The following is a 12,210-nucleotide window of genomic DNA, read 5'->3' as shown; positions in this document are numbered from 1 at the left end:
GTTCCTGTCAACAGCTGGCATCTGCTGGTAATATGAGAAATTCTAGATGATTTAAACCTCCATTCTATAGTTTTTAAATTTTTTAAGGCTACAAGACAAGCACTAGGGTTCCACTAGAGAAAAGGGAAGGTGGGGAGTATGTTGCCATTGTAGATTTCACAACTGATTCCAGCCTCCACTCTTTAAGCCACTATAGCTAGTTTAAAAGAACAGAGACAAGTTGCTGAGTCTGCAAAATTGCAGAATTATGAGCAAAATAAATGTTGTTAAGTCACTATATTTTGAAGTGGTTTATTACACAGCCATGGTAAATGAAATAACAGCACATGTAAAAATGAAATTCTTGAGGCAATTTTAAATGAAAATATATAATAATATTTTTATAGCTTTTACAGAAAATGACAAGTACATAAGAGTATAAATAATTACATTCCATGTATGTGTGCACAAAAATAACCATAAATACCCAGCAGCCATTGTGTGCATGCACAGAAAAACATACTGATAAGTATATATCAAAATGTCAAGAGTGGTTATCTTCATATGTTTGGAATATAGGGATGATTTATACTTAATTTCTATGCTTGCTCATCTTGCTTATCTTGCCATATTTTCTAATTTTTCTGCAAGTGGGCATTGATCATTTGTTTACTAGAGACTAAATAAATTTGGACTTAAATTAAAAATCAACTGATGAAGCACAAAATATAGAGGAACCTAGCTCAATAGCTGTTCATGAAAAAGACAGGTGTTTTAGTTGATTGCAAGTTCAAAACCAGCCAACAGCATACTGTAACTGCCAAAATGTTAATACAAACTTAGGTAGCAGTTAAAGAATTTAATTGTCCAGAGGACCAGAGGCAGAGTTCTACTATATGACACATTGAATAGATCACACTCTGAGGCACCAACTTTCAAGAAGGACAGCAACTGAGTTTCTTCCAGGAGGCTGCCCAGGATGGTGGTAAGGTCTGTAATGGAGTTATCAAAAAACAATGGAGACAGCAGAGAATTCTGTTGGAAAGGAGAAAATCTAACAGAGAGAGAGAGACATGGAAATGTGGGTTAGTCTTCATCGGCATAATTTCAGAGAGTAAGAGTTAAACGGTAAATGAAAACCTCAAAGAGACAGATTTGGCTTAGCCTAAGACAATACTTTCAATTAAATTGAGCTATTCAACAATTGGTAGAACAGCCACAGAGCATAATGAGTCCTTGTCTCTGGTGTTCTTGAGGTTCCCAACTGTCAGGATGTTTAGAGAACAATGCGCTTCATGGGCCATTTAGCCAGGTATATTTAAAATCGTGTTCCTGCCAAAATCTACAAAAGTCTCTACGATAGGTTCAGAGTCACAACAGTGTACTCTCTGGGTAGTGCTCTGTAAAGTCTCTCTTTAGCATACCTTTCCCTAAGAGCCTGATTTTCAGAATTCCCAGTCTTTGCTAATTAGCACAGATGAGCTAAGGTTGGCAGTGGTTTTCTGAAAATTAAAGGCTCACATTTCTGAAGATGATGTGTATCTTAATTAAGTCTCCTCATTAAAACTCCCTAGCTTCGATTGTCAGTGTCTGTCTTTACACAGCACCCAGTAGACTCTTGCCCGTTGCTTATGTAGTTTGATTAATGTAGACAGCTCGTCTTAGTTATTTCAGCCCACGAAGTGAATGTTTAGACCTTGTGGTCCAAATGGATTGAATGAAGATCTGCTTCTTCTGTATTTCTTTAAAGTGGGCTTCCTGACATATCTGAAACTGTATTTGGATGTTCATGTGGGATTTTATCAAGTTGTTTGAAGGAAAAAGATATACTTTTATCTTTTTCTACTAACAGTTATTATGAACTGATTTAAACACAGCATTTGGATGAAAAATGACATCCTCTATGAGTTTTGTTGGGACCCATGTAATCTTCCTATCATGCAAATCCTCACCTCTGGTTATGCCCTCTCTTCAGATATATCTAGCATGGATGGATTTCAGGTAGGGTTCACATTCACTGTGAAACTTCCCACTTTACTAATACATGGGCACAGATCTGTAAACCAATGAGAGCTGAGCCAATTGGTCCTGCACCTTTCTTTCCACTTCCTTTTGGTCTTATAAGCAAACAGAATGACTCTAGAGGTATTATGGAATTAACAGCACACTCCCATAAAATATATAGTCCTGTTACTTTGACTTTTATATATCTTCAAATATCTGGACCAGAAGACAATCTTATGGTATTTAGAAAATGATTAAATTTTATTTTTAAATTGCACCTGAAATGAACTTAGATAATTCTTAATACTATAATTGAATTCAAATCTTATAAAATAATGGGAGAGAAACTGTGTCTAATACTCAGGAGAAAATAAAGATAATAGATATTTAAATGTTTTGTTTCTTGCGAACAATGTATATCTAACAAAATAACTTAAAGCATTTGCTGTTGAAATTTAAAACGACAAATTCCCATTTAAAATATTAAGATTTGAAGCAAAGAAAAATAAGAGATATATTATAATATATATATTATATCTGCCATTTACTGCCAATTGAGGCATAAATCACATTTATATAAAATTATTTTAAATTAAGGATAATGCATACAGCTAACTTTTGCTACACTAGTTGTGAAAAAAACTCAAATACTTGGCAAATTGGTGAAAGTTTTTTTTCTTGCAGGAAGATTCACATAATGTTATGTGGGAGAGGAAGACTTGCATTGTTTCCTCTTTGCCCCCTTGAATGAGATCCAGTCAATTGAATTTATCAGTTAATCCCTGCTAGAGACTTTTGTTCACATGGTTGGCAACCCCTGAGTGCTATTACTTTTTATTGATTTAGCAGCAAATAAATGTTCATCTTATTGACAGACCTGAATAAGATATGGAAACAAAAACAAGCAACTAAAATCTCCCTAAAAATATAACAAAAATTCACACTTTAGCTTAATAATGTCTAGTATAAAGGATTAGAAAATGAATGTACTTATGGAACATGATGTTCCTTTCAATTTCCGCTTTCAAGTGGGAGCATCTGTTTAAACACATAGATATTTGAATATTATATACTCACCTGCATTATGGACTGATGATTAGTTTTGGGAGAATCCATAGTTAGAGGTCAAACTCGTAGTTATTACTAAGCATAGGTTGAGAAACCATGAACATGTCTTTAGATCCTGTCACCTTTTCCACCTTTGCTCTACCCCTAGTCATCATATTCTATGGCAGGTTGTAGCAATGGTTGAACTTTATGGGCTTTGGAGGATGACAACCTGGTTCCAATCTCAGTTCTGTCACTTATCTGCTGTGTGACTTTGGACAATTTACTTAACACTTTTACATTCCGGATTCTTTATCTTTAAAGTGGGGCTAACACTGCTACCTCATAGTTTTTTGAGGATTTAATAGATGAATGAAAGTAAAGTGCTTAGTGAAAGGCCTGGCACCTAGTGGAGGATTTGATAATCATAGTTATTGTTGCCATTATTACTTTAATAGTGTTTGGTGTACCCAAAGGAAAGAAAAAGCAAGAGCAAATCTTACTCTTTGTGCAGATTTTGCTCTCCATTAGTCTATGTGTGATTGAGCAGGAATTTTCTTTTCCATGTATTCTGTAGTTGCTATTGTTCATTTTTATACATTTCAGGCTTCTTTTCAAGAGAATAATGTACCAGTTTTGAAGATTCACTACATAAAAGTGGCATCTGTCAGCTATATCCCTAAGAAACTGTTCTAATTTACAGGAAACAGGTGTTTTACTACAAGAATTTCTTTAGTCAGTGATGCGCAATTTTTTTTCTAGTAAAAGTGTTTCAGAGAAACCAAAATAATAATTTCTTTCTTCTTAGAAAATAATCTATACATTATATTTTCTTTCTTTTTAATTTTTTTTGTCTTTATTTTATTTCAATAGTTTTTGTGGTACAGGTGGTTTTTGGTTACATGGATAAGTTCTATAGTAGTGATTTCTGAGATTTTGGTGCACCTGTCACCCAAACAGTGTACACTGTACCCAATAAGTAGTCTTATCCCTGACCCCCTTCCCACTCTTCCCAACTAGTACCCAAAACCTTTGCATCCTCATGGCCTAGCTCCCACTTATAAATGAGAACACACGATGTTTGGTTTTCCATTCCTGAGTTACTTCACTTAGAATAATGTCCTCCAGCTCCATCCAAGCTGCTGCAAAGGCCATTATTACATTCTGTTTTATGGCTCTGTAGCATTCCATGATGTATACATACCACATTTTCTTTATCCACTTGTTGGTTGATGAGCATTTAGGTTGGTTTCATATGTATGGAATTGCAAATTTTGCTGCTATAAACATGCTTGTTCATGTGGCTTTTTCATGTAATGACTTATTTTTCTTTGGGTAGATACCCAGTATTGGTACTGCTGGACTGAATGGTAGTTCTACATCTAGTTCTCTAAGGAATTTCCATACTGTTTTCCATCGTGATTGTACTGATTTACATTCCCACCAGCAGTGTAAATGTGTTCCTTTTTCGGCACATCCGTGCCAACATCTATTGTCTTTTGATTTTTTAATTATGGCCATTCTTGCAAGAGTAAGGTAGTATCTCATTTTGGTTTTAATTTGTATTTTCTTGATAATTAGTGATCCTGAGCAGTTTTTCATATGTTTGTTGACTGTTTGTATATCTTTGCTTGAGAATTGGCTATTCATGTCCTTTGCCCACTTTTTCATGGGGTTATTTGGATTTTTCTTGCTTATTTGTTTAGATTCCTTAATGTCCTTTGGAGAAAGATTTTTTACTTTTTTATTTTTTATTATACTTTAAGTTCTAGGGTACATGTGCATAATGTGCAGGTTTGTTACATATGCATACATGTGCTATGTTGGTGTGTTGTACCCATTAACTCTTCATTTACATTAGGTATATCTCCCAATGCTATCCCTCCCCACTCCCCCCACCCCGCAACAGGCCCTGGTGTGTGATGTTCCCCTTCCTGTGTCCAAGTGTTCTCATTGTTCAATTCCCACCTATGAGTGAGAACATGTGGTATTCAGTTTTCTGTTCTTGTGATAGTTTGCTGAGAATGATGGTTTCCAGCTGCATCCATGTCCCTTCAAAGGACATGAACTCATCCTTTTTTATGGCTGCATAGTATTCCATGGTGTATATGTGCCACATTTTCTTAATCCAATCTGTCACTGATGGACATTTGGGTTGGTTCCAAGTCTTTGCTATTGTGAATAGTGCCGCAATAAACATATGTGTGCATGTGTCTTTATAGCAGCATGATTTATAATCCTTTGGGTATATACTCAGTAATGGGATGGCTGGTTTGAATGATATTTCTAGTTCTAGATCCTTGAGGAATCACCACACTGTCTTCCACAATGGTTGAACTAGTTTACAGTCCCAGCAACAGTGTAAAAGTATTCCTATTTCTCCACATCCTCTCCAGCACTTGTTTCCTGTTTTTTTAATGATTGCCATTCTAACTGATGTGAGATAGTATCTCATAGTGGTTTTGATTTGCATTTGGAGAAAGATTAAATAAAGGATTTAGGTTCAATTATAAACTTGTTGATGATATCTATGTGTCCCCAACTTGATAACTCAGCAAGATACTCGAGAGCTTTTAAAAATAAAGATTCTGGCCAGGCGCAGTGGCTCACACCTGTAATCCCCGCACTTTGGGAAGCTGAGACAGATGGATCACCTGAGGTTAGGAGTTTGAGATTAGCCTGGCCAACTTGGTGAAACCTATTCTCTACTAAAAATACAAAAATTAGCTGGGCATGGTTGCTGCCACCTGTAATCCCAGCTACTCAGGAGGCTGAGGCAGGAGAATCGCTTGAATCTGGGAGGCAGAGGTTGCAGTGAGAGTGAGAATGCACCATTGCACTCCAGTCTGGGAGACAAGAGTGAAACTCCATCTCAAAACAAACAAACAAACAAAATGAATAATAATAAATAAATAAAATAAAAAATAAAGATTCCCCTTAAAACTTGGTCCATTGAGAGTTGACTGGGTGCAGGAGGAGGTGAAGACCTGATTACCCTGTGGACTAGTGGACAGCTTATATTTTGAGCCGAAGGAGGCAGGTGAAAATACCAGAAGAGCACTGAAGCTAAGAACTTGTGAAGTCATAAGATCCCTGGGTTTGGCACATCCTTTCCATTTAAGTGATGCTCCGAGTTCCATCTGAACTCCTTTTAATTTCCTTAGGAAAAAATGGGCAAAGCTACAGAGAACTAATTAATGGTCCATTTGTGATAAAAAATGTTGCAACTGTGATCAAAATGTCCCTTTCAAAGGTAAGAATCCATGAGCTGTAAGAGTATTTGCTCCCAGAGGCGGCATGAGAGACCAGGAACAAAAGATCAAAAACAGGAAAATACCTTCTGTTTGACCAGTATTGTGAGTGAATAGGTCTGATTTAAATATCTGGCTTTAAAGGTACCTACTGCATTTTGAGAATGTGGATGACTTAGGGAGGGTTTACAGGATTATTTTATTAACAACACAGAAAGTTCATTTTATATAACCTTTTTAGCATTTTGAGGTCCTATTCTGGCTTTCAGAGATATTTTCATAATTCTAAGACCTGTATTTGAAGTCACAGGGCAGGAGCATAGCCTTTGTTTTGTGGTATTTGGAAAGAAGCTGTACTTCTTTTAGCTTTCCTCATTTCAGAAAATGCAGGCTGATCATATATTCTAGTGTGCCCAGAGTTTTGGATTGCACAAATAGTCACAATACTTGTCAGTAACTCTCATCAAATGGTGGAGTCTAGTTCTCCACTCTTTAAATCTGGGACAGACCTTGTCACTTTCCTTAATACATCAAATATAGTAAAAATGATGAGAAACAAGATGTACGAGTTATGAGCCCAGGCTTCAAGAGGTCTTAGATTCAACTTTTGTTGCCTGTAGAATGCCATAGTTATCATGTGGAAGAGCCAACCCCATGGATAATAAGACAAGCTGCACATTTGCTGACAACTGCCAGAGCTGTGAGCCTAGAATGATTCAGAAGCTATCTTAGATCATTCAGCCACAGACTGGCCTGCATTCTCTCTATGAGTCCAGAGAAAATCAGCCAAGCAGGCCCAAGCCACAAAATCCTCCTAAGCTACCCATAGAATCATGAAATTAAAAAAATATATTGTTGTTTAAATCCAACGGCTAGTATGCTATGTAGCAAAAGCCATCTGATATGCCTGGGACAGTCTTAGCTTACACCTGTTGTCATAGAGTAATTATTGGTGTTGCATTTTTTTAACAATTCTTAATTTTTTTTAAGTTCTGGGGTACATGTGCAGGACGTGCAGGTTTGTTACCTAGGTAAATGTGTGCCGTGGTGGTTTGCTGCACATATCAACCCATCACTTAGGTATTAAGCCCAGCATGCATTAGCTACTTTTTCTAATGCTCTCTTTCCCCCTGCCCTCCTCCCACAGGCCTGAGTGTGTGATGTTCCCCTCCCTGTGTCCATGTGTCTCATTGTTCAGCTCCCACTTACAAGGGAGAACATGCAGTATTTGGTTTTCTGCTTCTGCGTTAGATTGCTGAGGATAGTGGATAATACATCCTTTTATTCTCAAACTATCCTTGTTTGAGTATGTTGTATAGTCAGCTTCAGTAAATAATACCACCATTTACTCATTTGCCAAACAAGTATTTCTTTCGTGAGTTGGATTGAGCAGAAGGCAAAATAACAGTGGCTCATCCTACTACAAGTTTGGTCCTTTATCATTTTTTGTTTGTTTGTTTTGTTTTTGAGATTTCAGACTTTCAAAAAAATTCCTTTGAAATAGACAAATAGACTAATTCTTTCTACAGGTGTTTTTCTGACAAGTGAAACAATATCTTAGAGTGATATGTCATAATACCACCTCAGCGTAGCTTTGAAAATGATGAGTTTTGCTCCCTATTTGATGTTGAATGATTACAAGACTTGAATTATGGGGATCAAAAAGTCAGTGCTGTTTTCAAAGAAATACTTTTGAGTGGCAGTACATGTGAAAAAAAAGCACAATGCAATTATTCTATTAATAAAGTGACCAACACACAGTCGTATATTACAGTAGAAGCACATTTCACAATGGCTTTCTAAAGTAAATCAACATGTGAAATAATTCAAATAAAGTGATACAAGTTACACTTTGTTTTGTAATATATTTTTCTCCAAAGGCATAGATATAGAATGTATAAAATACATACTTCGATGTTTATAAATTATCCAAAATACTTTCTCTGCTATACAGGACTGGCCATGTGCAAGACTGTGATATTGACAATTTGGGCCTTGGCTTTCCTCCCTTTATTTGGCATTTCTTGCCAAGTGGAACAACACACACATTTCAGGGTAGGTAGGATTTGCTCTGTCTCTTCTTTTAACTGACAATATGACATATGCACATAGTAAACCTTTCAAACGGTACAAAGATAAACATTTAGAGTAAACTATTCATCCTCCTCTCACTGTAGATCCTAAGTCCTGCAGTCCCCTCGGGAAGTAGCCTCTGCTGAGCTTCTTTCACATGTCTTTTCTATGCATATGAATGTATATTTTAAGTACATATAGATGGTATGTATCTTAAACCTCAGAAAGAATCTCTTCTTGCCCCTTTCTTTGCGGAATCACCATGGCAGCTGGGACCCTGTACACATATCCCAAAAACTAGAGGGCCTTCAGGGCCCTCATCGCTGCTCAGTACAGCCGGGCTCAGGTCCATGCGCTGTCCACACCACCCCACTTCCACTTTGGCCAAACCAATCGCACCCCTGAATTTCTCTGCAAATTTCCTGCTGGCAAGTATCCAGCATTTGAGGGTGATTGTGGGTTCTGTGTGTTTGAGAGCAATGCCATTACCTACTATGGAGCAATGAGTTGCTGCAGGGAAGTACACCCGAAGCAGTAGGTGGCGCAGTGGGTGAACTTTGCTGATAGCGGTAGAGCGCCCCCAGCCAGGACCTGGGTGTTCCCCAGCATGGGCATCAGGCGCCACAACAAGCAGGCCACTCAGAATGCAAAGGAGGAAGTGAGGCGAATTCTGGGGCTGCTGGACGCTCACTTGAAGATGAGGACTTTTCTGGTGGGTGAATGAGTGACTGGCTGAAGTCACAGTCGTCTGCACCCTGTTACGGCTGTATAAGCAGGTCATAGAACCTTCTTTCCACCAAGCCTTTCCCAATTTTGTAATATATTTTATATTTATAATATATATCATTATTATAATATATAATTATATATAAAATGTACATTTCATCTATATATAATTTATATATTATATACAAAATATAAAATATTTTGTAATATATTTTAAAATATTAAAATAATATAATATATTATATTTATTTATTTGTATATATTACATGTTGTAACCGCTGGTCCCTCACCTGCATTAACCAGTCTCAGTTCCTGGCTGTCTTGGGGGACGTGAACCTGTGTGAGAAGATGGCCCAGTTTGATGCGAAAAGGTTTGCCGAGAGGCAACCTAAAAAGGACACCCCACGGAAAAAGCAGGGTTCACAGGAAGAGAAGCAGAGCCCCAGGCTGAGTGGAAGGAGAAGAAAATGGCGGCTGCCCCTGCTCCTGAGGAGGTGATGGATGAATGTAAGCAGGTGCTGGCCACTGAGCCTAAGGCCAAGGACCCCTCCGCTCACCTGCCCAAGAGTACCTTTGTGTTGGATGAATATTTATTTATTTATTTATTTATTTATTTATTTATTTATTGAGGCGGAGTCTCACTCTGTCGCCCAGGCTGGAGTACAGTGAGTGACATGATCTCGGCTCACGGCAACCTCCACCTCCCCGGTTCAAGCGATTCTCCTGCCTCAGCCTCCTGAGCAGCTGGGATTACAGGCACCCACCGCTATGCCCAACTAATTTTTTGCATTTTTAGTAGAGATGGGGTTTCATCATATTGGTCAGGCTGGTCTCGAACTCCTGACCTCGTGATTCGTCAGCCTCGGCCTCCCAAAATGTTGGGATTACAGGCGTGAGCTGCCGCACCTGGCCCTGTTGGATGAATTTAAGCAACAAGGACTCCAACAAGGACACACTCCCTGTGGCACTGCCATATTTTTGGGAGCACTTTGATGAGGATGGCTAGTCCCTATGATACTCAGAGTATCGCTGCCCTGATGAACTCACTCGGTCAGATCTTCATGAGCTGCAATCTCATCACTGGAATGTTCCAGCGACTGGACAAGCTGAGGAAGAATGCCTTCACCAGTTTCATCCCCTTTGGAACCAACAATAGCAGCTCCATTTCTAGAGTCTGGGTCTTCCGAGGCCAGGAGCTTGCCTTTCCTCTGAGTGCAAATTGGCAGGTGGACTATGAATCATACACACGGAGGAAACTGGATCCTAGCAGCGAGGAGACACTTGGAATCCAAATATATTCATAGGGAAAGTTCGAGAGTACTTTTCCTGGGAGGGGGCCTTCCAGCATGTTGGCCAAGACTTCAATCAGGGCACGATCTTCAAGTGAACAACTCTTGCCAACGCCTAGCTGCCTGCATCTGCCCCTTCAGGGAGACAGGGGTCATTAAAGGAAACTGAACATTGAAAAAAAAAGTCTCTTCTCTCCCACATGGCTTCCTTACTTTGGACAACTTTCTTAACCTCTGCTTGTTTCAGATGACTCATCGATATAAAATTAACATAACATCACAGAATTAATCTGGAATTAACTTGTATGTTTAATAAAGCTCCTGGAAAGGTATCTGACACATAAGGGAGCACTCTGTGTTAGCTATTATTGTTATTTACACTTTTGCCCAAAATCTTGCATTAATAATGGACATAATTAACCTTGGAATCCAAATTATTCCAAATTTTTAAAAAAGTTCTATAATACAGACTGTAGAGACAGGGTAATTAGCTGGGCATGGTGATGTGCACCTGTGGTCCCAGCTACTTGGGAGGCTAAGGGAGGAGGATCCCTTGAGCCCAGGAGGTCCAGGCTGCAGTGATCCGTGATTGTGTCACTGCACTCCATGTCACTCCAAGGTGACATGGCAAGACCTTGTCTCAAGAAACAAACAAACAAATAAACAAACAAAACCAACCAAACACAAAACAGACCGTAAAACGCTTCATGAACAGACAGATTTGTACTAAATTCAAAATAGAATTAAAAAACCCTTTAAGCATATGCTTAGACTATACAGCGTATTCACTACAGAGCAAAATGTACCTTTCCTTAGATACTTTTGCTTTAATTATAAATAGCAGAAGAAAATAAAGAAAAACACATAGGCATTTTATGGATTTATTTGAATTTGTTCATTTGCTCATTTATTCATTTATTGTACACTTAATCTGTATCTGACACAAACCTATATGAAAAAAGATGCAAATAAAATAGGCACATTCTTTATTATTATGGAATTTGCAGGATGGTGGAGAAGCCACTCCATAGTGAAATAATTATACATATGATATTGCAACGAAAGGTGAAATGCAAGGGGTGTGTTTGTGAGTGTGTGTGTGTGTATGTGTGCATGTGTGTGTGTGTGTAAGTATATGTATGTAACCTGGTCTAGTCTTGGGTGGGGCAGGGGTCTTTTCTTTGGAAGTTTGAAGGAAAAATATTTTGATGTAAGAATTTTGTTTCCACCAAATTTGTCACTTGATTCTGAAGATAATTCAATTATGTTCTATTATTGAAAGGCTTATAAAATATACCACATCACTCATATGCTCTCCTAAAACAGATTATTGGATGATATATTCCAATAGAACCTTTTCCTCATTCTCTCCTTTTCTTGACAAAGCCCTTTTTCTTCCTGTTTGTACAGAAATACACAAAGTCAGCGTGGAATGCTTCCAAAAGTTTTTGTTTTCTTAGTTATAGGGTGTGTGTTAATTTATGTTACTGTTTTAATTTTAGTGTATATTGTTATTAAGCATTTAATTTTATATACAATAATTATATATATAAAAATAAAAATGTTAGGCCTGTGGTATATCTATGAAAGTAAAAACAATGATCTGAGTTCACATAAAGTAACCATAATTTACTTGATCTGTCTCATACAGGTGCACATTTCAATATTACAAATGTAAATTTTTGCTATTAGACAATATGCTGCAATGAATAAGCTTGTGCATACACAGGTTGAGTATACATTATCTGAAATGCTTGGGACCAGAAGTGTTTCGTATTTTGGATTTTGGAAATTTTCATATGCCTAATGAAATATCTTGGGAAACCCAAGTCTTTACATGC

General features: G+C 37.8%; 1 pseudogene; it reads left to right on the top strand.

The window, feature by feature from the left end:
* Nucleotides 1–5,874: 5,874 nt before the first annotated feature.
* Nucleotides 5,875–10,951, top strand: LOC101005812 (annotated as a pseudogene).
* The last annotated feature ends 1,259 nt before the right edge of the window (nucleotides 10,952–12,210 follow it).

Source organism: Papio anubis, chromosome 4, assembly GCF_008728515.1.
Source record: "Papio anubis isolate 15944 chromosome 4, Panubis1.0, whole genome shotgun sequence".
Lineage (NCBI taxonomy): Eukaryota > Metazoa > Chordata > Mammalia > Primates > Cercopithecidae > Papio > Papio anubis.
The sequence above is the reverse complement of the archived record's forward strand: the minus strand, read 5'-3'. Positions and strand labels throughout refer to the sequence as shown.